Genomic DNA, 27,698 nt, shown 5'->3' on the forward strand with positions numbered 1-27,698 from the left:
CGACAGGGACTGAGAGGGGTCAAAGCCAAGGGAGTGGTTTCCAGTCCTGAGCATGCTGCGGGGGCTTTTTCCGCTTTTCACCGTTTACTCGGAGTTAGCAGTTCGACCTGAGCTCCACTAGACGGCAGCACGTACACACATTGAGTATACCAATGTGCGAATCCTTAAAAACTCAAGGAAACAGAACCAGCAAACTCGGAAGAAACCTGAACTACACATCCCAGCATTCATCATTAAGCGCCTGACTTGTCTGCACGAAGGTCGGTCTCCGTTTGCCGCTCGCGCAGTGACCTGGAGGACGCCATCCACCTGCTGCTACTCTAAAGTAAGATTTCCTGGTATTTTTTCAATGAAACTTTAAATGGACTGGGAAAAGGAGATGTTTAATTTTTATGTGTTGCTTTGCTCTGCACGTTACTTATTTCAGGAAATCTTAGCAGTTAGATCAGGATTAGGGTGCATTTGGAAGTCTGGTATCTTAAGTTTTTCAAAATAACCAAAGAAGAGAGGATTTTTCAGTGAACATTTTTCTTCCGGGTTCATGAAGACAGAATTCCCGAAAATGCTCTGCCTCTGATAACGAAAAATTAACACTTTGATTCCAGTGTTTACAGTAAGAAAGCCATCACGTTTGCTTTTCATGTTGGAATTTACCATTTCAGGCCATGTTTGCAACTCATTTTCCCAAAAACTCTGTTTTAGCGTGGCAGTGCAGTTGACCTAACAGTAAACCTTCGGCTCCAAACTCCGGGCCCAGAAAGGCGGGGAGGCCGCCCGGAGCCCGGCGCCCAGAGCCGCGGGGCGCACGGGCTCAAGTCACAGCGTTTGATCCGCACGCTCAGGACTGGGGGTGGGTAAAGGTTCCTGGAGTCTCTCATTCCTAAAGTACATATTGAAAATATCTCAACTCTCCCCAAGTTTAAAGTGAGTATGAACCTCTCGTGTAAGAAGGGGGAAAACCAGTGAAAATTTCGTTGCCTCAGAGTGGCTGGGCTTCTTGGTGGCTGGCGAGGGCGGCCGCGGTCGGAGCGCCTCCGGCAGCGGCGAGCTGGTCCCGGAGTCGGGCGCCGGCAGCTCGGGGCAGCGCTGGGAGCAGAGGGAGCGAGCGCCCGGGCAGGGGCGGGGACGGCGGGGCACCCCCTGGAACGCCCGCCTCCTGTCCGCGCGTGGACGCCGCGGGCCCCGGGCGGCCGAGGGCTGGACGGCAGGGGTCCGGGCGACACGAGGCCCGCTGGGCCGGCTGGTGGGAGGCCCGGGTGCGACGCCGGCTGGGACGCGGGAAGGAGCGCGCGAGACCGGGCCACACCTCGGGCCTTCGCCCCGCGCCCCGCCTCCCCCGGCGCGCCCGCCCCCGCCTGCCTGACGCCCCCCGCCCCCGCTTGCCTGACGCCTGCCCGCGTGAGCGCCCCCGGCGGGCGGAGCCGCGCGTGGCTGAGGAGCACGGAGTGGGGCTCGGGAGGAAAGGGCTTAGGGGCCCAGGCCGGAGAAGCCGCCTGCGCCTTCTCGGGCGCGGTGTGTGTGCGCGCGTGCTGCTTGAGTGCGTTCGCTCAACGCCCTCCCAGCTCGTTTCCCTGCCTTTCCCATCCTGAGGGGGGAAGACGGCGCCCCCACATGCCGGCCCCCGCGGCTGCTAGGGCTGGCGGGTGAAACGTGGGCCGGGGTTCTGAGCAGGCCTTCCTTCTTGGGTAGAAAGACCTTTGGCTTTTGCTCCTTCCCTTGGTGTTTTTTGGCGCGGATGCGGATATGGTGCCTTGGGACATAGCAGCCATGTTGTGACTTGGCGCGAGGTCAGAGGCACACGTTGAGAACAGCAGGATGGGGGAGAGAGCCTGGCTCCTTGAAGACCACCTCATTTGATCATCGTTTGACTCCTCGCCACCCCGACCTCAGCACTAGCCGTTCCGCGCGCCCTGCAGTCGGCACTGGTCAGACCTGATGCATGCCACCTTTCCCCCGGTCACAGTGTCTCAGTCCTGCCTGTCAGAAGTGACTGACTGTGGCTGTTAAAGCGTTAACTCCCGCCGGCTTAAGCTTGAGAAGAGGATCGGCAGCGTTATGGGGAGGCCTGCGTTTCGTCTGTCTCTCTCACCTGGACCAGGCCACATCAGTTTCCTCATCTGTAAAATGGGGGTATTGGACATGATTTGATTTTCCGGTTCTTTTGTTCAGTGACTTTCTGAGGCCGATGGTGAAATCTTTCCAAGGGACAAGGAAAAACCACAGATGAGAGCCAGCCCTGATGGCTTAGTGGTTAAAGTTTGGTGCACTCCACTTCAGCCTCCTGGTTCAATGTTAGCTTAGGGCGAATCTTCCCCTGCAAAAATAAGAATATAAATAAACAAACTAGAAATGATTGATGGTGCAAACCCAACGGAAGTTTACAGGACAGAAAGCAGGAAGGACATGCCCAGTGGCATAGCAGTGCGTGCGGGCACAGCGGGGAGGATGGGCAGGGGAGGACTCCACCCCTTCTGGATCAGCATTGGGTTCTCAAAAAACCGAAAGGTGGGTCAAGTCCAATGTCTGTCTCTTACTGAGTATCAGTTGAGTGGGCTGTGCCAAATGGTTTTGATGTACAAAGCTAGGTATCTAGAGTGGGCGCTCTTGGAGAATTCTCATGGTGGGAATATTTGTGCTGAGGTGCCATCTTCAGGTTCTTAAAGGAGTACATTGAACCATTCATTCTAGATGTTACTGCATAGGACCATGTCTACAGTGCATGCCATTAAATACACGTGTCTGTAGATTAAACCGCAGGTTCCGTTATGGGTCGACTTGATGGGAAGGTCATCGTCCTGACAGCTGCTGCTCAGGGGATCGGCCGGGCCACTGCCATAGTAAGTTACTATCTCTGTTTGCTTCCTGCCTTTGGAGGTGTTGAATCACGTGGACAGATCCCATGGCTGTTTAATTCTGCTCTACTTTTTTTTATTGGCTTTTGTGCTTCTGTTGTCTTAAGTTACAAAAATAAAAGTTGCTACTCCTGATCCAAGGCGGATGAAGCAAGGCTTACCTCACATATTTATTATGTGACATCTCATAACTTTTGACTCTGAGAACTTATTTCTTTGCCTCAGTTTCTCTGCACTGTAATAAATTTATTACAGGGGGCCTAAAGGAGTGCATAGCCCTCTGAAATCATGTCAGTTCAGACATAGGACTCCAGAGTTCTAAGACTATCAGGTTACCGTTACCTTTACCTTGTAATTTATAGCAGCTTCTTGCACATTATATTCCTCACCTGAGCTAATAATGCAGCTTAACTGTAACGGTAGGATATAGTTTGATATTTGTGAAAACACTAGTATACTCTTAGGAGGAAAAGTGTTGAAATAACCCATTTTTCTCATTATTTGGGGTTTAGTCACCTCAGAAATGGAATAAAGGCTATCAAATCACAGAATAGTAGTATTTTGAGAGGTGTTAATAACAGAATCCTAGTTTTTTAAAAACACTATTGTATTTGATGTTACTAAAAGGGACAAAGTCAGATGACAAGCACAATGTATGTCATGTTGTACTAATTAATGATAAAAATAACAAAGGGAAGGGCTAAGCGAGACTAGATAGTTTGAAATTCCACCCATGTATAAGGAAAACAATGAAAATAAGATAAAGGGAGAAAAGGCTAAAGGATTTTCTATTCATGAGAGCAGCTTAACCAAGTAAACAAAGGATTCATTTGTGTGTTGTCTTCCAGGCTTTTGCAAGAGAAGGTGCCCAAGTCATAGCCACAGATATCAATGAGTCCAAACTTCAAGAACTGGAAAAGTACCCGGGTAAGCAACTCAGCAGCTTGAACTTGGGATTCAGAGTCCATAAGGTATTATAAAAAACAGTACTCGTCTGCTGAAAGAAAATTACTTGGCTGGTCAGCTCCACCGGCCTTCTTCTTAGAGCCTGATTCTTTGATATCAAATCTATATTCTGTGAACCTACAGACAAAAATCTGTATACTTAAATATATAAAAGTTGTATACTTAAAATTTTTTTTATCCAGCATGTTGAAGGATTCAGTACCTAATTACAAAGTTGTATGTGAAATTTAACAGTTGTTGCGTTAACTTTTAATGACAACTTTCACTTCTGTGCCCTACTCAGCACAGTGCTGTCCAGTAGGAAAATGATGTGAACCACGTGTGTGATTTAAATTTCCTGTGGCTACATTTAAAAAGTAAAAAGAAACAGATGAAAATTAATTTTAGTAATGTATTTTATTTAACTAAATATATCTAAAATACCATTTTAACATACTCAATATAAAAAAAATTTATGGAATATTTTACATTCTTTTTTCATACTAAATCTTTTAAATTCACGTGTGTTGTACACTTACAGCGCATTTCAGTTCTGACTAGCTGCATTTCAAGTGCTTAGTAGCCACATGTGCCTGGTGGCTACCATATTGGAGACAGCTCAGCCCTAAAGCCACATATGATCAGAAACCCTAAGAGATCATGCAAATTATTTCGCTGTGTATCACCCCTTACTGCACCACACTGAACTCAACTCCAGCATCAAAGGACTTCAACTAGAGTTCCTCTGAAAGAAATCAGAACAGACAGCTCATTTGAAAGTTAATTCTTCCAGCAAAATAGAACAGGTTATATAATCAAATGCAAATTAGCACATTGAATTCATGAACGGAATTAGACTATGCTATTTTAATTATTGGATTGTTTATTTATTATTGGAAAATTATTTAATTTTAATAATAGGGAATTTTAACTCCAAGTCAGAAAAACGCTGTTGTACTGAAAAAGTACTAAGGGAAGAAAGTCCTCCCAAAACTTTCTCCCCTTTCTCTCCTTTTCTATGTTTATAATCTTTTCTTTCTATATCTATAAAAGAATAATAAACCATATTTTTTTTAAAAACATTAAAATAGTGACTTTCTTTTATTAGAGAATGTTTGGGGTTTTTTAGTAACTATTACAGTGTGTCTCTGAGATCCAATGCTGGATCTCTCATGTCTAGCTTTCAAGTGTTTCATCCCTTCTCCTGGCCCCTCATTTCTTCTCCTTGCAATTTAGTGCAGAAATAAGTGATTATACCCTTGACTGACAAAGTTGTTTCCAATAAATAATGGAATTGACATGAAGGTAAAGTGCACAAATGGAAACAGTCTCCTGTCTCACTGCCCTGCCCTTCCCTACCCCTCACTCAGATAGGATTCAGTGTTCCTGGGGCAGTGACTCACCTCTGGGGAAAGAGCAAGCCTGCGCTCTGTTATTACTGCTGGCTCACTGAGAAGCATCTAATATAGATCATACTTCACTGTAAAGTCTTTTCTCAGAAAAGGCCTTTAGTATTCAATTTAGAGAGTGAAGAGAAAGGGAGGGAAAGAGAGGTGTGTTATTGGGAGTTCAGGATGGGGAGGATTTTAAGATTTTTATTAATGAGATTCTTAAGATTCTTAAGACCCTACCAATGGTCAACAATCCTATGAAGGCAAAATGGACAGATACTGTAATCTTTGTACTTCAAAGCAGCTACATCTACAAGACTAAACATTTTTTATGGGTATAAGTAAATAGTTTCCCTTGTTTTATGTTTCAGGTATTCAGACTCGAGTCCTGGATGTCACAAAAAAAAAAACAAATTGATGAGTTTGCCAATGAAATTGAGAGAGTTGACATTCTCTTTAATGTTGCTGGGTAATTCATAACTTTTTAATTTCATTCTCCTCACAGAAAGTTTTCTATGTCTTTTATTAAAAGAAATTTGATAATATGGCCAAATTATTCTTTGTGAACCCTAATATATTCCTTAGGAAATAAAGCTGGATTTTGGACAGAATTTTTGTTACAAGTAAGATTCAGCAAGTAAAACAGCCATAGAAGTTGACATGTGCTTGGGGCCTAAAGGCACTTAAGGATACTCAAGACAACTGCTACCAATCCAACGCTGTTGATCTACCTAAGGCTGGGGACAGGCTCACACCAGTGGACTTGTCACTGATGTTCCACTAAGACTTATAAAATAAAATTAAAAACTGTTTTCCAGGAGTGTCTTTAAGGCAAAGTATATCTGCCAAAAACTGAGTACTCAGTTTATTGAAATGCGAATGTTCCCCATTTGTTGGCACAACATTCTGGCAAGTTCTTTCTACCTCCCAAGCGCAGCATTTCTTATTAGGACAATTAATCCCAGCAAAAGAAGTTTCACTCTGTTGCTTTATATACAGCACAAAGAGAATGGCTTAATTGAACTTGATAGAGTAGTACCAAACTTGCTGAACCATGCTTGAAGGATGAGAGACTGGAGCTGGAGCAGCCCCATGTGGAGCAGCTAGTGCTTGTGCTCACTCTCCCTTTTCAGGCATGACAGTAGAGATGAGGACAGTTGAGGCTTACGCAGGACTAAGTAGATAGAGTCTGATGTTCCACTTTTCTTGTGTGGTGTTAACGTTTATACTGTGGCATTGATAGAAAAATCCTAGAGCCTTCTTATGTATTTTTATGATTCTTCCTAATCATGTTTCAGTATGAAAAAAGTCTGTCTATTCATAGTTTATCATGTGTTACAATGTATGGAAATTAAAGCAACAATTTATGATTATCTATTTTATAAATAATCTGCTCATCTTTCATAGAAGAATATATTCAGAACCATGAAAAAATCAACTAGCAAAATTATTTTTTGAGCATCTATTAAATTTTCAGCAAAGTAAGGGATATAGAAATATAGCATGTGGTTCTTGCTGTCATTTGATTGAACTGGAAGTACAGTGGTACATGGGAATCACAACTGACAATATTTTATAAGTAATTACATAATCTTGGTCCAGGGGACAGTGAAATCAATTAGGACCCCATTGTTATAAAGCTTCCTTGAGGAAATGTGACTTGGAAAATAGCAAAGGCTATTTTGAGGGTTTTCTTTTGTTCTGCTTTGTTTACTCAGTATGTCAGAACTGTACAGTAGCGATATTACTTTGCTGCCCTGAGATGGTGAGATACTTGTTTTCCCTGCAACTTTGATTTCCCTTGAGAATGATAAGTTCTTGCCACCTGAGGGCACTGCTGCTCTTGAAATCAGAGTCCACTGGGGCAAGTGTCCTCAGTTGTTTGTAATGGCGTTGATATTTCCTGTGCATTTGGTATAGAGCTTCTTATGTTTGGGGGCTCCAGACACTTGCCGCCTTCTTTTAAAAGAAGGATCTTGTTTTCAAATAACAAATTTTTTACCTTAAGTTGTTGAGACACTTACTTACCTAATGTACCAAGTGATACTATGTTTGAATTGTTAAAAGTCTTGGTTAGGGAAGGGACAATGGTCTAAGTCAATAAATGAAAATAAAAATGAAAAGGAAGTGGAATAGAAATCGTTTTTAATGATAATTTTTCCCCATTGTTTAATTACTCTTCCAGTTTTGTTCATCATGGAACCATCCTGGACTGTGAGGAGAAAGACTGGGACTTCTCAATGAATCTTAACGTCCGCAGCATGTACCTGATGATCAAGGCCTTTCTTCCTAAAGTAAGGTGACCACCACCAGGATGACCACCACGTTAGTCTCCAGGTCTCCATCCTGGGCATCCAGAAAGAATCCTCACATGTGCTGAAGAGTAATGGTAGTTAACGTAATGACTAACATGTAGTGAACATAAATACCAAGGCATTTAGTATAAATTAATTCGTCTGACCTTCCAGTTCATCCATTCAAAGAATATTTATTAAGCACTTTCTACATGCCAGGCTCCATTCTAGGTGCAGAAGACAAATCAGAGAACTAAACAAAGTCCCTTCTGTCAGGGAACTTCCATTTTGGAGAGGTGAGACAGGATAATATGTAATCAAATAAACATATAACATGTGAGGTAGTTATAAGTACTATGAAGAGAAAAAAAGCTCAGTTATTAGAGAGGTCCCAGAGGGCCTCACTGATAAGGTGAGATTTTCATAGAGGCTGAATGGAGCAACGGAGCTAACCATTCAGGTGTTTGGGGAGAAGCTTCCAGGGAGAGGGACAGCAGGAGGCCTGTGGGACCAGAACAATCCGATGAGGTAGGTACTACTTTGTCCCATTCACTGTACAGAGAAAGAAACTAGGAGGTTAAGTAACTTGCCCAAATCACATAACTAGCAAGTGGTTAGAGCTAAGATTAGGCACACGCTCTCAGGATGGATGTACCCCACTGCTTTTCTGTACCTTGAGTACCCTCCTTACTCTCCTGTCTTTAGCTGAGCCACTGAAGTTCCAGAGAGGTGAGAGACAGCATGTGCTGAAGAGAGAGTATTCCTCCTGAGTCTGCCACCCTTGAATTCTCCAGCCTTCACACAGCTCATCAATGTTTTTCATTTTGCTATACAAATAAGCTTTAAGTACCTTTTGATACAAAGCACCACACCAGGTGCTCTAGGGGAGACAGGTGTAAATATGAAAAATGTTGACTTCAAATGAGCTTGTAAGCCAGCAGTAGCAGACAGCACGGGCTCAGACAATGGACGGGTTGACTGTGTACAGAACCAGCTCAGTTCAAGGTTGTAAATTAAATCCTAGTGAAATGCAGAAGAGCCATTCTTTCCATCCATCCCTGCTGGATGAGATGACTGGAGTACTGAATGCTGCCCTGTGCGGGACAGGAGAAGAGCTTTTTAATGGCTCAGCAGGACTGATACTTTGCTCTGAACATTCAACCTAACGTCAAGAAGGATGCAGATGAATGCTAAAAGGAAAGTTAGAGAAATTGACTTAGTAACAAAGGAATTTGTTTTTAATCTATTTGTTTAGTGCCTAGAAGGGATCTTTGGGTGGGCCCACAGATTGTTGAACTAGCAAATTTTTTAAAAATATAAATTGCCTTTTTTACCTATCTGGAGGTGATGAAAATCTGTTATTTGGAACTTGGATGCATTTTTTGAAGGCTGGTCCTTAACACAGGATTTGGGGAGAAGCAGAGGCTGTGGTAAAAGGGGAGAGCGTCCGTCACAGCTGGTGAGACGTGTGAGACTCATTTGTAAAATGAGCTTGTTCGTGTCTGCAGTGCTTCACGAGTATCAGTGAGGAACGTAGGTGTGAGGCACAGTGGAGCTGAAATTTACACTTGTAAGTGTTAACTTTTAAAATATCGAACAATAACTTGCAAATTAGTGAGTTTGCCTGTGATTTAAAGCACCTTAACAATAATCCATATGAAACAATGACACTCGTTTGTAAAAAACGAAAAGAAAAAAATCCCCCAAAATATTAACCAGTGGGATGGGGAATCAAAAGGAGTCAGTGCCACTTGTTAAGGTGACCCTAACCAACCTGACCCCAAGGTCAGACTCTGGTGTCAAAAAACCTTCGGCACAGCCTGAGCTCTGCCCCTAATTCGCCAGGTGCCCTAGGAGATGGTACTTAGGCTCTCTCAGCATCTGTTTCTTCTATTTATTTATTTACTTTTTTTTTTTCTAAGATTTTATTTTTACTTTTTCTCCTCAAAGCCCCCTGGTACATAGTTGTGTACTTTTAGTTGTGGGTCCTTCTAGTTGTGGCATGTGGGATGCCACCTCAGTGTGACTTGATGAGCAGTGCCATGTCCACACCCAGGATTCAAACCAGCAAAAGCCTGGGCCACCGAAGCGGAGTACGCAAACTTAACCACTCAACCGCAGGGCCAGCCCCATGTTTCTTCTGTTTAAAATGAGGGTGATAGATTACACAATCCCTTCCAGCAGTAATTGTCTAGGATCCTCTTGTGTTCGTTAACCATGACACACATATACCCAGTTAGAACTTTCCAGAGGAAGCCAGGATTTGGTGTCCAAGCAGATCTGCAAGGTCAGGTGGTCAAAATATAGGAACACTTGTAGGAAATTTCTGTTCATGGATAGACATTCCAAGACTGAAAGATCGGTCAAAAGGCAGAGGACAAATTGAAGATTCTGTAAGAGGTCAGTGCAGAATCCAAGGTCCACTAGAAAAGAAGATCCATTACGGCAAGGATCTGGGGAGGGCTTGGATGTTTGGGGATTTTTCCTCCTTTGCTGTATTGTAGAAGAGTCCCTAGCACACGGAAGTGCTTAGCAAATGTTGGTTGAATGAGTAAGTGAATCTAGGTTATCAGTCCAGGTTGGGGTCAGGCATGGAATCACTGAAGACCCAAGGAGCCAAGGTCTGCCAAGTTTAGGAGCTGAGTTCTGGTTGATGGGGACAGAAGAGCTGAGTCAGAGTGGGACTGACTAGATACAGCTAGAGGAGATCTTTAGAGACCTTTGTAGCCCTGCCTGAGCTTCTGGAAGATCAGTCCTATGTGGCCTTACTATGTACAGACACTCCACTTTATGGGCCACAGAGGGCTGCTGCTTGGCAGGCAGAGGGAGCATCACACGGGACAGCAGGTTCTGAGCTGGGGGTAGGAAGGCAGCATGGAGGGAGGCAAGGACTTTGGGCTGGAGAATCAGCAGACAGGCCCAGCCGAATGTATGGTACCAGTGTTGGGGCAGCAGTAGCATCTCTAGGCGCGAAATTCTAGTTTGCCTGAGAGATTATTGCATTTCAGAAGATTGGAGACTGAACTCACTTAATAGCCCATTTTTATATATTAAGTTGGGCTGTATGTATTAAAAATGGATTATGTATGTTAATTATATTTCAATAAAACTGGAACAATAAAGTAAAATGGGTTATTTGCTAAAATGGATAAGAAAGAATAATTTTAAGGCTTAGTTTTCAACACCATTCTACTCTACTAATTTTCCTAGTGTTTTTTATGAGGACCCCATTTCATTATGATTCTCTTTATTTTATAGACACACAAGTTGAGTTAAATATATTCTCCCCTCCATCTTCCTTGACTTGGTGGGTCACCTCAGCCTCTCCCGGTGTCCTTCGCTGTCTCCAGCACCATGCCATAGGCTGGTTTCAGACTCTCTGCTTTTAGTATGATTGGTAGCTAAGTATCAAAACGGAAAGTAGGAAGATGACCATAAAGAGATGTATAATCTTGGCAGCCTCATCCCTGATCCATTCGATCATTCACCGTCTCCATTCCTGCCTCTGTCTGAAAGCTACTGGAGAAACTCACCCCAACGGAAGTGACTTTTTTCTCTAGACCCTTTACACTGCCTCTCAAGACTCTGCTCTTTTAGAAACTTCACTTGATTTTCATGATAGAGTATATCCTGGTTTTCCTTCCTCTGTTCTCTAGTTGATATTCTCCCTTTTCCTCCTGGCAGTTATTTGAACTCTTCCCCACTCTCTCGTGGCCACCATCTCCCCTTGTTCTCTATAGTCATCCTCCCAGCCTCTGACTTCCATGAAAAGTTAGTGCCCATTAGGCCCATTCTCTCAACCTCTTGCTTCTTCCTCCAAAACGTTTATGAGTACCCATGCCCTTGCATGTACAAAATATTATCTTGAAAACATACGTATATGTTATAATTAATAAAGTGTAAGTACATTGAAAACAAAACATTTTTTAAGTCATAGCAGCCTGTTTCATTATATATTCTTTTAGGTCTGGGGCAGGGCCCAGTAATCTGCACTTTAAACTAGCACCTCAGGAGATCTTAATTCATCAAAACGTATTGACCGCCTACTGTGCCCCTTGTCTAGGAGGACAACACAGCCCCAGACCCTCCTCTCTCAAAGTTCACAATTGAGTGGGGAAATCCTGCAGGACGTATTTTTAGGAAACACTGCCCTTGACAGGAGGCTGCCATCAGTGCATGTGGCCATGGACTGAGCTCTGCCTGCTGTGTCTGCTTTTACCACTCCTTTCCCGAACCACTACTGCAGCTTCCAGTCGTCTCCAGCATAGGCTGCCAGAGGAACCTGTAATCCCCGGATCTAGACATACCGCTCCTCCTCTGCACTAAGGCCTGCCTTATCTTCAGGGGAAATCCCAAATTCCTAAATTTAGTCCCTGTTGGCCTCTAAGGCCTCTTTCCTCCCAGGGCCTGCCTTCCAGCCAGACCCATCCCTTCCCCCCAGTTCCATAATAGAACCTTTATACCTATGGTTCTCATTCCTTAAAACACACTTCTCTTTTGTTTTTCTGACTGTTACTCCACAAAAATGGGGTTCTCCTACCCAATGCACGTAGAAAAAAAACAATTAATTACAGCATCAGATTTGGGGAAAGAAAAAAGCTTTATTGCTAGCTTGATCTGCAAAGAGACAGGAGGCGTATTCTCTCAGATCTGTCTCCCTGATCAAGGACTTGGGGCAAAATTTATGGGATGAAGGGCAGGGTGGTCTGAAGGGTGGAGACGGATACTTGGAGGTGAGAAATGAGGTGAGTGATGATCTGTGCAAGTGCAGTCAGCTCCATGGCTCTTCATAGGACGCATATTCACAGAATGGTGATGTTGGCATGATCTGAGGGTGGAGTTTTCAGCCCTTTGATGTCAAAAAGATTACTTAACAGGCATTTGCGCAGGCCCACTTGATGGAATGGTGGTCTTACCTGGCCTGAACTGGACAAGGGGGGACTCTCAGTTCCTGAAAACCCACTCTTATTACTCTGTTGGTAAGACGGGGTCAGTTGAACTGGTCCTGGAGGGCCCACGGTTACACTAATACTCTAGTTTTCAAAAATCGACCCACATATTTCCTCCTAGGAGCCCTCCTCTGAGTATCCAACAGTGGATTGGCCCCTTCCTACCACCCACCACCTGTTCTCTGTGAAGGCCCATGCTGTCTCTGGATGCTGATTATGTCAGCCACCCAGTCAGACTGGCAGCTCTCCATAGGCAGGGACTGTGTCACTTATCTTTGAATCTCCTGGACCTACACAATACCCAGCCACTGTAGGTATTCATCAAATAATGTGTTCACTGGAGTAAGAGTTTTCTAACATCAGGAACACAGTAAATATGAACATTCATTTGCACTGGCTTAGAGTTCATCCTCGGTCTTGCTGATACTCTTGTGACAGGGAAGGTGGTAGTCCCCCTGGGAGATGTTCTTGCCAGTGAGAGTGTACTCTGCCATCAGTTCCCAGCAGTGATGAGGAGGTTAAGACTGCTTAATAGTACTTCATGTTAACAGCTAATAAGATGGTTCTGCAAACCCAGAGTAAATGCAGATCTTTTAAAGAGGTAGTATTTTTAGCCTGCAGAGTGGCATTTTTTTTTTATTATTTGTTTTATTTTGGCAGATGCTCACAAATCTGGCAATATTATCAACATGTCCTCTGTGGCTTCCAGCATCAAAGGTAAGTCTGTTTTCCTCTGGGGGTTGTGATGAACATACTCATAATCTTCACAAGCTAAGGGTTTTGGAAACAAGCATAGCAGATATGATAAAACTTACCCATAACTTCAAAACTGCTCTTTTAAAATTAGTATTAAGTTCCTTGTCTACCAGTCCTTTCACCTTACATGTGATCCAGTGACATTAAATGAAAGTTTGTTTTTTGTGCTCTCCCGTTTAGTTCTTCTAATGGATATGGCAGTGGAGATCAAAGTGGGAGAAGGAAACATTTATTCATTTGATTAATCAAAAATGTATTGAACACCTACTGTGTGCCCCTGCCCCCAGAGAGTTCACAGTCCAAAACGGGGAGTGGGGAGAGGCTCAGGCAAACACACGTCTTCCACCATGTGATAGTTCCACTAAAGCGGAACACGCGCACTTAACCACTGAGCCACCAGGCTGGCCCCAGCTATTTCATTTTAAACTTGAAAATCCATGTGTGCCAGACTGTGCCCTTATCTCCATCTTGCACTGCAATCCTGGCCCTTCAACTTGACTTCTCGTTTAGGGCCCAGATCAACTGTCTTTGTGAAGCACCCCCCCAAGCCCACAGGCAGAGTTACTTCCCGTATTGTCACAGCACTTCATACAAAGCTCTGTTACAAAAAAAAAACAAAAAAAGAAATAGCCACTGCTGAGAGAACATTCCTTCTCTTTGCGAGGATACACACATTAAGCCTGCATGAGAGAGAAATGCAAAGAAATGCCTAAGCTTCTTGGTCTTTTGTTTTGCTTTGCTTTACCCTAATTTTCTTTTCTTTTCTTTCTTTTTTTTTTTTTGAGGAAGATTAGCCCTCAGCTAACATCTGCCGCCAATCCTCCTCTTTTTGCTGAGGAAAGCTGGCCCTGAGCTAACATCCATGTCCATCTTCCTCTACTTTATATGTGGGACACCTGCCACAGCATGGCTTGATAAGCGGTGCTGTGTCCGCACCCGGGATCCAAACCGGCGAACCCCAGGCTGCCAAAGCAGAACGTGCAAACTTAACCACTGCGCCAGTTTTCTTTTTTTATCTTTTTTATTTTATTGAGGTCATAATAGTTTATAACACTGTGAAGTTTCAGTTGTGCATTATTATTTTTCAGTCACCATATGTTGCCCGCAGCCGCAAAGGGCAAGGAATGACAGGCACCGCCAAGGCTATTTGGTTGTTTCAGCAATCAAAGGTTTTGGATAAAGGGAAACAGAACAAGGAGTGGGCATAAGGGAGAACAACAAATCGGTACTTACAACATCCACACCACAATCAGCTGGGGAAGTCCCAATAGTTTGTACGGCGGGTGGGAGTGCCGATTGTCCGGGTCTGAGGCAAGGTGTCCTTTCCTCAGTGAGACTCCCAATTGTTCTATGCCTGTGACTCCCTTTTACCCTAAGGTTTCTCTGGGTTCTGACTCAGGGTTTTAGACATTTGGATATTTTGAGTTATTTCTTCTTGTTCCCACAGATGGGGTGCTTCTATCTTTTTCGTTCCCATGGATAGGATGTTTCTAAAGTCCTGTCAGGTGCCCGTCAGGGTGGCCAGCCCAGACAAGGAACATGACACAGGACTCATTCTTTGTAACTTGTGCCTTAGAGTCAGGGCCGAAGTGGCCCTGAGCCCAGACACATTCCTTTGTGTAGGGCCCAGGCCCAGTATCCTTGGAAGGTGGGGAGGTCAATGAACTCTGTGCACCTTATAAATGGTGCCTCTTCACCCCTTGTGCCCACACCCTAACCCCCTTCCCCCTGGTAACCACTAAACTGTTTTCTTTGTCCATGTGTTAGTTTTTCTTCCACATATGAGTGAAATCATATGGTGTTTGTCTTTCTCTATCTGGCCTATTTTGCTTAGCATATTACCCTCCAGGTCCATCCATGTTGTGGTGAATGGGACAATTTTGTCTTTTTTATGGCTGAGTAGTATTCCGTTGTATATATACCACATCTTTATCCATTCATCAGTCGGTGGACTCTTGGGTTGCTTCCACATCTTGGCTATTGTGAATAATGCTGCAGTGAACATAGGGGTGCATATATCTTTACACATTCATGTTTTCATGATCTTTGGATAAATACTCAGTAGTGGAATAGGTGGGTGGTATGGTTATTTCTATTTTTAACTTTCTGAGGAATCTCCATACTGTTTTCCATGGTGGCTACACCAGTTTGCATTCCCACCAGCAGTGGATGAGGCTTCCCTTTTCTCCACATCCTCTGCAACATTTTTTGGTTTTTCTCTTGGTAATTATAGCCATTTTAACAGGTAAAAGGTGATATCTCATTGTATTTTTGATTTGCATTTCCCTAATAATTAGTGATGTTGAACATCTTTTCATGTGCCTGTTGGCCATCTATATATCTTCTTTGGAAAAATGTCTGTTCGTGTCCTCTGCCCATTTTTGGATCAGCTTGTTTGTTGTTGAGATGTATGAGTTCTTTGTCTATTTTGGAAATTAACACCTTGTTGGATTTATGATTTGCAAATATTTTCTCTCAGTTGGTGGGTTGTCTTTTTGTTTTGTTCCTGGTTTCCTTTGCCTTGCAGAAGCTCTTTAGTCCAATGAAGTCCCATTTGTTTATTTTTTTCTTTTGTTTCCCTTGTCCAAGTAAAAATGGTATTCGAAAAGATACTGCTAAGACTGATATCCAAGAGTGTACTGCTTATATTTTCTTCTGGGAGTTTTATGGTTTCACATCTTAGCTTCAAGTCTTTAATCTGTTTTGAGTTAATTTTTGTGTGTGGCAAAAGATAATGGTCTAACTTCATTCTTTTGCATATTTCTGTCCAGTTTTCCCAGCACCATTTATTGAAGAGACTTTCCGTTCTCCATTGTATGTTCTTGCCTCCTTTGTCGAAGATTAACTGTCCGTAGATGTGTGGGTTTATTTCTGGGCTTTCAGTGCTGTTCCATTGATCTGTGTGCTTGTTCTTGTACCAGTACCATGTTGTTTTGATTACTACAGCTTTGTAGTATATTTTGAAGTCAGGGATTGTGATGTGTCCAGCTTCATTCTTTTTTCTCAAGATTGTTTTGGCTATTCGGGGCCTTTTGTTGCCCCATGTAAATTTTAGGATTCTTTGTTCTATTTCCACATCATTGGGATTCTGATTGGGATTGCATTGAATCTGTAGGTTGCTTTAGGTAGTATGCAAGTTTTAACTATGTTTATTCTTCCAGTCCATGAGCCTGGAATATCTTTCCATTTCTTTATGTCATCATCAATTTCTTTCATTTAACGTCTTAAAGTTTTCATTGTGTAAGTCTTTCACCTCCTTGGTTAAATTTATTCCTAGATATTTTATTCTTTTTGTTGGGATTGTATATGGGATTGTATTCTTAAGTTCTCTTTCTGTTAGTTTGTTATTAGAGTATAGAAATGCAACTGACTTTTGTAAGCTGACTTTGTACCCTGCAACTTTGCTGTAGTTGTTGCTTGTTTCTAATAGTTTTCCTATGGATTCTTTAGGGTTTTATATATATAAAATCATATCATCTGAAAACAGCAAGAGTTTGACTTCTTCCTTGCCAATTTGGATTCCTTTTCTTTCTTTCTCTTGCCTAATTGCTCTGGCCAAAACCTCCAGGACTACGTGGAATAAGAGTGGTGAGAGTGGGCACCATTGTCTCGTTCCTGTTCTCAGAGGAATGTCTTTCAGTTTTTCCCCATTGAGTATGATGTTGGCTGTGGGTTTGTCATATATGGCCTTTATTATGTTGAGGTACTTTCCTTCACTACCCATTTTATTGAGAGTTTTTATCATAAATGGATGTTGGCTCTAGTTAAATGCTTTCTCTGCATCTCTTGAGATGATCATGTGGTTTTTATTCCTCATTTTGTTAATGTGTATCATATTGATTGATTTGCAGGTGTTGAACCATCCCTGCATCCCTGGAATAAATCCCACTTGATCATGTTGTATTATCCTTTTAATGTGATGCTGTATTTGGTTTACCAATGTTTTGTTGAGGATTCTTCGTCTATGTTCATCAGCAATATTGGCCTGTAATTTTCCTTCTTTGTGTTGTCTTTGTCTGGCTTTGGGATCAGGGTGATATTGGCCTCATAAAATGTGTTAGGAAGTATTTCATCATCTTCAATTTTTTGGAATAGTTTGAGAAGGATAGGTATTAAATCTTCTTTGAGTGTTTGGTAGAATTCTCCAGAGAAGCCATCTGGTCCTGGACTTTTATTTTTTGGAAGACTTTTGATTACTGTTTCAATCTCTTTACTTGTGATTGGTATATTCAGATTCTCTGTTTCTTCTTGGTTCAGTTTGGGAGGTTGTATGAGTCTAAGAATTTATCCATTTCTTCCAGATTGTCCAATTTGTTGGCATATGGTTTTTCATAGTATTCTCTTATAATTCTTTGTATTTCTGTGGTATCCATTGTAATTTCTCCTCTTTCACTTCTAATTTTATTTGAGCCTTCTCTCTTTTTTTTTAAATTAGTGAGTCTGGCCAAGGGTTTGTCAATTTTGTTTTTCTTCTCAAAGAACTAGGTCTTAGTTTCATTGATCCTGTCTACTGTTTTTTTGGTTTCAATTCATTTATTTCTGCTCTAATTTTTATTATTTCCCTCCTTTTGCTGACTTTGGGCCTTTTTTGTTCTTCTTTTTCTAATTCTGTTAGGCGTAATTTGATTGCTTATTTGAGATTTTTCTTATTGGTTAAGGTGGGCCTATATTGCCATGAATTTCCCTCTCAGGACCACTTTTGCTGCATTCCATGTGAGTTGGTATCGTGTATTTTCATTTTTATTTGTCTCCAGTTGTTTTTTGATTTCTCCTTTAATTTCTTCAATGATCCATTGGTTGCTCAGTAGGTTGTTGTTTAGTCTCTGCATGTTTATCTCTTTCCCAGCTTTTTTCTTGTAGTTGATTTCTAGTTTTATAGTATTATGGTTGGAAAAGATGCTTGATATGATTTCGATCTTCTTAAATTTATTGAGGCTTGCCTTATTTCCCAACATGTGGTCCTTCTTTGAGAATGTTCCACGTGCACCTGAGAAGAATGTGTATTCTGCTGGCTTTTGGGTGGAGTGTTCTATATATATCTATTAAGTCTGTCTGGTCTGTAATTCATTTAGTTCCACTATTTCCTTGTTGAGCTTCTCTCTGGATGGTCTATCCATTGATGAAAGTGGGGTGTTAACATCACCTGCTATTACTGTGTTGCTGTTAATGTCTCCTTTTAGGTCAGTTAATAGGTGCTTTATGTACTTTGGTGCTCCTGGGTTACATACACATATGTGTTAAATCCTTTTGGTGGAGTGTCCCTTTTGTTGTTATATACTGCCCTTCTTTGTCTCCCATTGCCTTTTTTTTTTTTTTGGGTGAGGAAGATTGGCCCTGAGCTAATGTCCATGCCAGTCTTCCTCTTTTGTATATGGGATGCCACCACATCATGGCTTGATGGGCAATGTGTAGGTCCACGCCCAAGATCTGAACCCATGAACCCTAGGCCTCCAAATCAGAGCACGTGAACTTAACCACTACATCACCAGGCTGGCCCCATCTCATTGTCTTTTTTATCTTGAAGTCTACTTTGTCTGCTGTAAATATGGCAACACCTGCTTTCTTTTGTTTGCCATTGGTTTGGAGTATTGTCTTCCATCCTTTTACTCTAAGCTTGTTTGTCTTTAGAACTGAGACGTGTTTCCTGGAGGCAGCATATTGTTGGGTCTTGTTTTCTAATTCATCCAGCTATTCTATGTCTTTTGATTGGGGAATTTAATCCATTTGCATTTAGAGTGATTACTGATATATGAGGGCTTAATGCTGCCATTTTATCACTTGTTTCCCAGTTGTTCTGTATTTCCCTTTTTCTTATCCCGTGTATTTCAGACGGATGATTCAGTTTGGTGGCTCTCTATGATGGTTTTCTCAGTTTTCTGCTTATTTATCATTTGTGTCTCAGTTGTGATTTTTTTAGTGGTTAACCTGCACTTTGTGTACAAGATCTCATAGATGAGATAGTCCATTTCTGATAGACTCTTATCTCTTTTGACTAAGCAGTTTCCATCCCTTTCCCCTTCGCCTTCTGCATTATTGTTGTCACAACTTGTTCCATTTTGTGTTGTGAGTTTGTGGTTAAAATGATGAGACTATATTTATTCTTGATATTTTCCTTCCCTTCATCTTTAATGTTATGCTAATCTGTTCTGATAAAGAGTTGCAGTTTTCTGATTTTGTCTGCCTGTTTATCTCCTTGCTGAAGGCTGTGTAAACCCTTTCTTCTTCTTTTCAGGTATGAAGGCCTTCTTGATCAAATCTTGTAGGGGGCCTTGTGGCAATGAACTCCCTGAGCTTTTGTTTATCTGGGAAAGATTTTATTTCTCCATGATATCTGAAGGATATGTTTGCTGGATAGAGTATTCTTGGCTTAGAGTTTTTGTCTTTCAGAATTTTTAATATATCATTCCAGTCTCTCCTAGCCTGTAAGGTTTCTGCTGAGAAATCCAATTAAAGCCTGGTGGGGTTTCCTTTGTAGGTGATTTTCTTCTGCTTTACTGTCCTTAGTATTTTTTCCGTGCCATTAAGTTTTGCCAGTTTTACTAATCCATGCCTTGGAGAAAGTCTTTTTACATTGATGCAATTAGGAGTTCTCTTAGCTTCTTTTACTTCTAATTCCAGCTCTTTCCCCAGGGTTGGGAAGTTTTCAGCTATTATTTCTTTGAACAAGTTTTGTGCTCCATTCTCCTTCTCTTCTCCCTCTGGAATACCTGTATTTCTGTTCACTAAATTGCTAATTTTATCCTCCGTAATATCAGCTCTGTCATTCAAGGTCTCCAAATTTTTCTTTATCTCATTTATTGTGTTTTCATCTCCAACATTTCTGATCGTTTTTTTCTTTATAGTTTCAATCTCTTTTGTGAAGAATTCTCTCCGTTCATTAATTTTGTTCCTGATTTCATTGAACGGTCTTTCTGAGTTCTCATAACTTATTGAGTATTTTATGATGGCCATTTTGAATTCTCTGTCATTTAGATTGTAGACTTCTGTGCCTTCAGGATTGCTTTCTGAGTATTTGTCTTTTTCCTTCTGGTCAGGAGTATTAATATACTTCATACCATTCAATGGGGTGGATTTGTGCATTTGCATACTGATAGTATCTGGTCATACATTCCACCTGCCACCACTGGAGAGGGGGCAGCACCTGTGTAATCTGAGCCCACCGTGATCCCTGTCAGCCCTGCTTGTCCGAGCCTGGGCCACTTGTTGGGACTGCAGAGGCCCTGTGGGCTCTCCCACCAGACAAGAAAGCGATTATGCAGGAGCTCAGGGCTGCTGCCTGCTCCCACAGTCCCACTGAGTTGCAGTCCACCCCTTGGGGCCGCAGTGGTACTATGGGCATTCAAGGCAGCTGGGAATTTGTTTGCCTGGGTGCACAGCTCCACTGCCATCTGCTCCTAGGTCACACCAGCCATTAGTGCTTTGTGGGCAGGGCCTCCCCACTGGGTCTGAGCCTAGCCATTCCCTGGGACTGCAGTGGCTCTGGGCTCTCCCACCAGACGAGAAAGCGATCGTGCGGGGGCTCAGGGCTGCCATCACCTGTTCCTGTGGTCACGCCGAGGCACGCTCCCACCCTTGGGGCTGCAGCAGTACTATGGGCCTCCAGCTGGGAGAGCAGCTGCATGCGTGTACAGGTCTGCTGGGGGACCAGAAGAGTACTCACCTATCTCCACCACCTCTCCAGGGGTAGTCCATCCCCCTTCAAATGTATAGCTGCGCAGGTCTCTCAGGCATCCTGAGGTGCTGTGTGGGTATCTTCTGCTGATCAATGAATGACCATTTAGTTGTAGTTCGAAGAGGGAGAGACAAAGGGAACAGCTCACTCCACCATGATGCCGATGTCACTCCTAATTTTCTTTTGGAATCTGCCTAAGGTTTCTCCCAGCTGATGATGAAAAACTAAAACCACTTGTCATTTAAGTGCAGCATCTCAACACCTGAGTCTCAGTTGAGTTGTGCCGATAATGATACTATTTTCCTAAATTCAGAAACTCACCCTATTAAGGGAGAAAACCTGATATCAATTTTTAAAAAACAGTGGGGTGAGAGGAAGCATGACACTGGTTACTGGGGACACTAATTTGTGTTCCCTTTCTAGAGGAGACTGTGTTTTTCATTCCTTCACTTGTCGAACCTTCTCTTCATCCTCAGGAGTTGTGAACAGATGTGTCTACAGCACAACCAAGGCAGCCGTGATTGGCCTCACAAAGTCCGTGGCTGCAGACTTCATCCAGCAGGGGATCAGGTGCAACTGTGTGTGTCCAGGTGAGTTAGGCTCCACAGGGCTATGAAATTGTCCTTTGTGACATCCCACTTGCCACTGTGAGAGAGATCTCCATAAGCTTGTTTACTACCTGTTACTGTGGCCTGTCATTGGGACAAGTTCAAAAGGGAAAGAGTCCCATCCTGTTAAGGTAACAGTCTAACAGTCAGTTGGGAGAGAGATCCTAAGTCATCAGGAATAAGCCACTGAGGCAAACAGTTTACATGCTGCTCATGCACGTGGCGGCAATTCTAAACCACTGGGTTAAGAGACATGAGTCACCAGGGCTTACTGTTTTGGAAGCAGACCAGGGATGACTGTGTCGGGGGGAAGATGAAAAGTAGCCCATGCTCACAGGACAGCGGAAGAAAGTAAGAGGAGCCTCCCAGAACACAGGGGCTCTGCCGTGGAAATCACCTGGGTTGGCCCAGGGATAAAAAGGAGGGATTAATACCTTCCTTGATGCTATACAAAGTGAGTCAGCAAACTATGGCCTGCAGGCCAAATCCAGCCCACCGCCTATTTTGTAAATATAGTTTTATTGGAACACATCCACACCCAGTTTGCTTCTTGTATTGGCAATGACTGCTTTCATCCTACAACAGCAGAGTTGAAAACAAATGGTTCTTAACACCAAGAATATTTACTGTTTGGCTCTTCACCCAAATGTGCTGACCGCTCATAAAAGAAAGGAGAAAAGCAGAACTTAGTAGCAAGGACATTCAATGTGTCCAAACTAAAGCATTCAATAACCTATTTCTTAGGAATGACTTCTCATTTTCTTAATATCTGTAGGTGTGTCTATTAATTAGATATGCCCTTTCACCTGGTTCCACTGACCAACATGAATATAGGCTACCTAAGAAGAATTACTAACTTCCTCTCTGGAAAGAAATGAAATGAACATCCAGGATCCAGGTTTTTCTCAGTAGTTCACAGCTGGTGTGGGGATTGAGGAGGGGAAGCATTGCAGTTCCCTGTGGGACCTTTCACGACCTGGAGGGTATGCTAGGATCTGGGGGGGAGTTGACGGGGAATAGGCTGGACAGCCCCACAGGAGATTCTGATGTAATCCAGCCTGGTCTCCCCTCAGGTTGAAAACCACTGATTTATTAAAGAGGGAAGACGACTATATACCTTTTGTTGACACAGAATAACCAATAACCATTTTATAGATAAGAAAGATAAGGTGCGTTTTACTTGAATCAGGCAGTCTCTACAAAGGAAGAAAGCGTTCCAGAGAGGCATGGTTTTCAGTACAGTTTTATACCTTTTTAGAACACAGAACATCCATAAAACACACCCAGGATACATATTCATCAAAGTTTCAGAGAGATACTCAGTTGCAAATTAGCAAGCAGGTCAACATGACCCTGATGTCAGGAAGGGGAACTTATCTTTAAAGAGTTCTGATACTGGTGGGCACAGGAGGGGAAGTGTGCATCCTTATCTTCAAAGAGTGCCTTCTTTTACTTTGAGATAATGCATAATGCCCTCTTTAATGGTTAAGGCAGATGTTTGATAGGCTATAAGTCAGGTGTCTTTAGTTCAAGCCAAATCAGTTTTAAACCAAAATAGCTACCCCATATACCTCAATATGTGAAAATTTCTTGTCACTTTCAAGCTACAGCATTCCCCTTATGGAGGTGTTGTGTATAATTTTTCTTGGACTAAAAAGGTAAACATCGGTAGCACTAAGAAACAGGAGGATACAGAAGAGACAGTTTCACTTGGTTTTAACATACAAACTGGTGATACCTGAGCCTAGCTGTTCTTGGTACCATTTACCCGGTGGAATAAATGGCAAAATGATTTGGAAAATGTGATTGTTTTAGCAGCTAGCCTTTTCAGAAGATTGGAAAATATGTTATCAAATTCTCTGGGACAAGGAACTAGCTGTGACTCACTGACCCAGTCCCAGAAGGAAACATGATGGGGAATGAGTGTGTGTGGGATGGTGCTGATGGCTGTAGAGTCACAGCTGGTCAGCACGACTTGGGTAGACAGTAGCATGGTGTGTCAGCCTGTGCCATGGACACAGCAGAGTCAGGTGACAGTGGAATGAAGCAGAAGGCATAGGCTTGATCCACAGCTCTCATTTAATGGCCATTCATACTGGCCACATGTAAGATGTGACGCTCATTTTCCTCAGTGGGAGGAAGCTGTAGAAGCTGTAAGGATTTTGAGGAGAGTGTTAGAGAAGCTCAAGGCATCTTGAGCACACTGCTGGTGAAATTTTGGACTTTAAGGAGGCTGTTGATGAGAGAAGTAAGCAAAATGTTGTCTGAGGGGCTGGCCCCGTGGCCGAGTGGTTAAGTTCGCGAGCTCCGCTGCAGGCGGCCCAGTGTTTCGTTGGTTCGAATCCTGGGCACGGACATGGCACTGCTCATCAGACCACGCTGAGGCAGCGTCCCACATACCACAACTAGAAGGACCCACAACGAAGAATATACAACTATGTACCGGGGGGCTTTGGGGAGAAAAAGGAAAAAAATAAAATCTTTAAAAAAAAAAAATGTTGTCTGAAACTGGATACAAGGGGGTCTTTGTTATGTGGTTTCAGAAATTTTATCAGCACTATTGGCTGCAGTGACATGGAAGGTATAAAATGTTTCTAATGAACCAGGCAATGTAGCGAAGGCAATTTCATCCCAGAGTGGGGAGAGTGCCGCCCCTCCGAGTAAAATGTGAGAGGAGAAAGAAGCTAAAGAAAGGGTTCTTAGACAGAAAAGTGTCAGAAAGTGCAAATTTTGAAGCTTCCCAGCCTCTCCAGAGAAATGGCAAATGGTCATAAATTTAAGGAATTATTTCTGAGCAGACCTCAAATCTGCAGTGCTGTGAGGAGCCCGCTCTAAAGATGGACCTGAAGGATGACTGCAGATCATTTTCCGTGACCGTAGGAAGACCGTGTGGCCTCCTGGAGTACTGTCAGTCAGAAAGAGGCTTCCTGAGAATTTACAGGTTACATACGTTAACAAAAAAAGTCTGGGGAACTTGCTCTGTAGGAAGGTGAACTAAGTGGGGTTGTAAAAATTTTAGTGTCATTCTTATTTTTCTTTTTTTAAGTAAAATATTGTAAATTATATTTTTCAATGAAAAACATGAAACAATGTTAAAATAGGAATTTGAAGCCAATGAAAACTGGCAAGATAATGAGGAAAATTTAGAACCAAGGACTGTGACAAGCATGGAGCTGTCCCTGAGGATTCAGAGTGAACGTGACAGCAAAGAATGGTTTTGAGATCATTGAGACAATGTGGGTCCTTGTACTGGTAAAGAATTGTGTGATATTACCTAGCCCTCAGGGTTGTTGTGAGGATTACTGAGATAATACCTGTAAAACTGCATACAGTCCATAAAGTATCATGTCAGTGTAATGCGACTAAAATGCTGGTGTTTCACTCAGAGTCCCTGCCTAGTGTCATAGTGAATTGTAGTCTGTGCTTTTAAAAATCATGGAAATGCTGTTAAAGAAGTTATAAGCCTATGAAATAAAAGGGCAGGCAGAAGAGGTGAAATTGCTGTTCCAAGTTATGGACAGGATTTCTCTGGTACCTGTATCCTACGGAAAGGAAGTTTAAAGTTGAGTTGCCAATTTCTTTTTCAGTCTAAGTAAGTAACCAAGCTGAATGTCACCCTTTGATTTAGGAACCGTTGATACCCCATCTCTGCAAGAAAGAATACAAGCCAGACCAAACCCTGAAGAGGTATGTCTCCTATTTTAAATGTGTTTAAATCTTTTAGTTAAAAAAAATGCCCTCTTCCTTACGCAGAGTAGACAAATGCATAGAGACAGAAAGTAGAAGGGTAGTAGCCGGGCCTGGGGGAGGGGCCTGGGGAGTTAGTGTTTAGTAGGCATAGAGTTTCAGCTTTGCAAGATGAAGAGACTTCTGGAGATTGGTTGCACAACAGTGTGAATGCACTTCATGCTACTGAACTGTACACTTAAAAATGGTTAAGATGATAAATTTTATATTATGTATATTTCACCACATTTTCAGAAAAATTTTAAAACCCTCTACTTTAAGATTAACTTCCTGATCTGTCACAGTGTCTGTAGGTTTTAGTATAACACAAATAGTTTGAGCAGCGTAGGAGTCACCATAGTCCTGCGTGGCCCACAGTTAATAATATTAATGATACTCTCATGTATCATGCGTGAATAATCGAGGCAGCAGGCCAGTGGCCTCTGTAGATCTCTCTTGCTTTGCCTCCTGAAGGAGCTGCCAGTGAGTTCATACTTTAGCTCACACCACTGATGTCTGGTGTGGTGTCTGGTCACAGGCACGGAGCGACTTCCTGAAGAGACAGAGGACGGGAAGATTTGCAACCGCAGAAGAAATAGCCCTGCTCTGCGTGTACCTGGCTTCTGATGAAGTAAGCGCTATTCTTCCCAGGGAGGTCATTATTCTCAATCACATTGGCCCGCTATTTTTGCTCATCAAGTAATGTCATTTTACAGAGTTACAGCATATGATCGTTAAGTTGCTGCATTTACGAGGTAGGGATAAGTTCTGATTTAATTTGCTCAAAGAAAGACCACTTTGATCTGAGCCACTAACTCTTCCTCATTCAAGTTTATATGTCACCAAATCTTGTAGCAAATAAAATGGAGGATGGAAAAAAGTTAAATCACTCAATTTTATGAGAAACAGTTACTTTCAAAAATTACAGTTGGGGAAGCCTTGATTAAGTGTAAATCAAACGAACCTCCAAAATCATGAGAGCTTCAGGTGAAATGGGGAGAGAGTTAACCAGATATAATTGTGTCCAGGAGACACAGAATTGGCATCTGGTGTTCTTAGTTTTACTGGAAACTTATTTAGAAGAATCCCACTGACTCTTTTCCTATGAATTTTTACTGTTTGTCATCATATATGGAAATTCCTAATTCTGTCTCTTTCCACTTTGCATCTATTTAGTAACCAGTTTCTTCCTTTTTTTTTTTTTTTGAGGAAGATTAGCCCTGAGCTAACTACTGCCAGTCCTTCTGTTTTTTGCTGAGGAAGCCTGGCCCTGAGCTAACATCCGTGCCCATCTTCCTCTACTTTATATATGTGGGACACCTGCCACAGCATGGCATGCCAAGCGGTACCATGTCCACACCCAGGATTCAAACCAGCGAATCCCGGGCCGCTGAGAAGCGGAATGTGCGAACTTAACCACTGCGCCACCGGGCCAGCCCCCCAGTTTCTTCCTTAATGGCTATTGTATATTTTTAAATGGCTTACAACTGTGAAGGCAGAAACTACATTTATAAGGAATAGAGCACAAGAATATCCCCCTATGTTATGTCTTGAAATGTTACATGCCCTGGAAACTAACGTGTGAGCAGAAAGAAGGAAAAGGGAGCAGGCAGGAGAGAGGTGTGTCACTGGCCACTTAGCTCCTCTTTACAGTGATTTGGTGCACATGAGGTGGTTGATGAATGTGGCAGATAGAAGGGTTGAAATGTTTTAGTGACAGAGCAGTTACTACCTGTCAGAACTATTACAACAGCTGTTAATAGCTGGGGAAATTGCTAGGCATTTGATTAATGGAGCATACATTGGCTTTTGTGATTTCTCTGAATCTATATCTTCAGAAGAGCTCACTTGATTTTGAGGTACTGCTGATAAGCTAAATTGTCCTTGTTTAGCCAGAACTTAAGTTACCAAATATTTAGAAATGTTCTGGCTTGAAATGTGCAACAAAAGGACCATTGGCCTTTTAGAGGAGACCAGAGGAGTCCATATATAAAACAGAGAACTTGCCTTTTTAAAAAAACTTGAGGGAATTGGGGTTGTTTCTTGATAAACTGATTTATCTGCTTTATATGATCCGTTTTCATATATTGAACTTGGGGCCAGCCTGGTGGCGCAGCAGTTAAGTTTGCAGTCTGCACTTTGGTGGCTAGGGGTTCACTGGTTTGGATCCCAGGTGTGGACCTATGCACCGCTTGTCAAGCCATGCTATGGCAGGCATCCCACATATAAAGTAGAAGAAGATGGGCATGGATGTTAGCTCAGGGCCAGTCTTCCTCAGCAAAAAAAAAAAAAAAAAAAGAGGACGATTGGCAGTAGATCTTAGCATAGGGCTACTCTTCCTAAAAAAAAAAAATTTCTGTTCTTCTATTATGATGTCTTTCCTTCTTGCCTCTTCCATCGTCTCAGGCTTTAGATGAGTTTAAAACTAAGAACACAAATTTGAGTCTTTATTATCCATGTTTAAGTTAAAAGACTGTTAAACCTCTACCACAAGGATCACTTCAC

The 27,698-nt window shown here is 42.5% G+C and overlaps 1 pseudogene; it reads left to right on the top strand.

Moving 5' to 3' along the window:
• The first annotated feature begins 1,413 nt into the window (after positions 1-1,413).
• Positions 1,414-26,079, top strand: LOC123284151 (dehydrogenase/reductase SDR family member 6-like; annotated as a pseudogene).
• Positions 26,080-27,698: the final 1,619 nt, after the last annotated feature.

The sequence above is a fragment of the Equus asinus genome, unplaced genomic scaffold, assembly GCF_041296235.1.
Source record: "Equus asinus isolate D_3611 breed Donkey unplaced genomic scaffold, EquAss-T2T_v2 contig_803, whole genome shotgun sequence".
NCBI classification, from domain to species: Eukaryota; Metazoa; Chordata; class Mammalia; order Perissodactyla; family Equidae; genus Equus; species Equus asinus.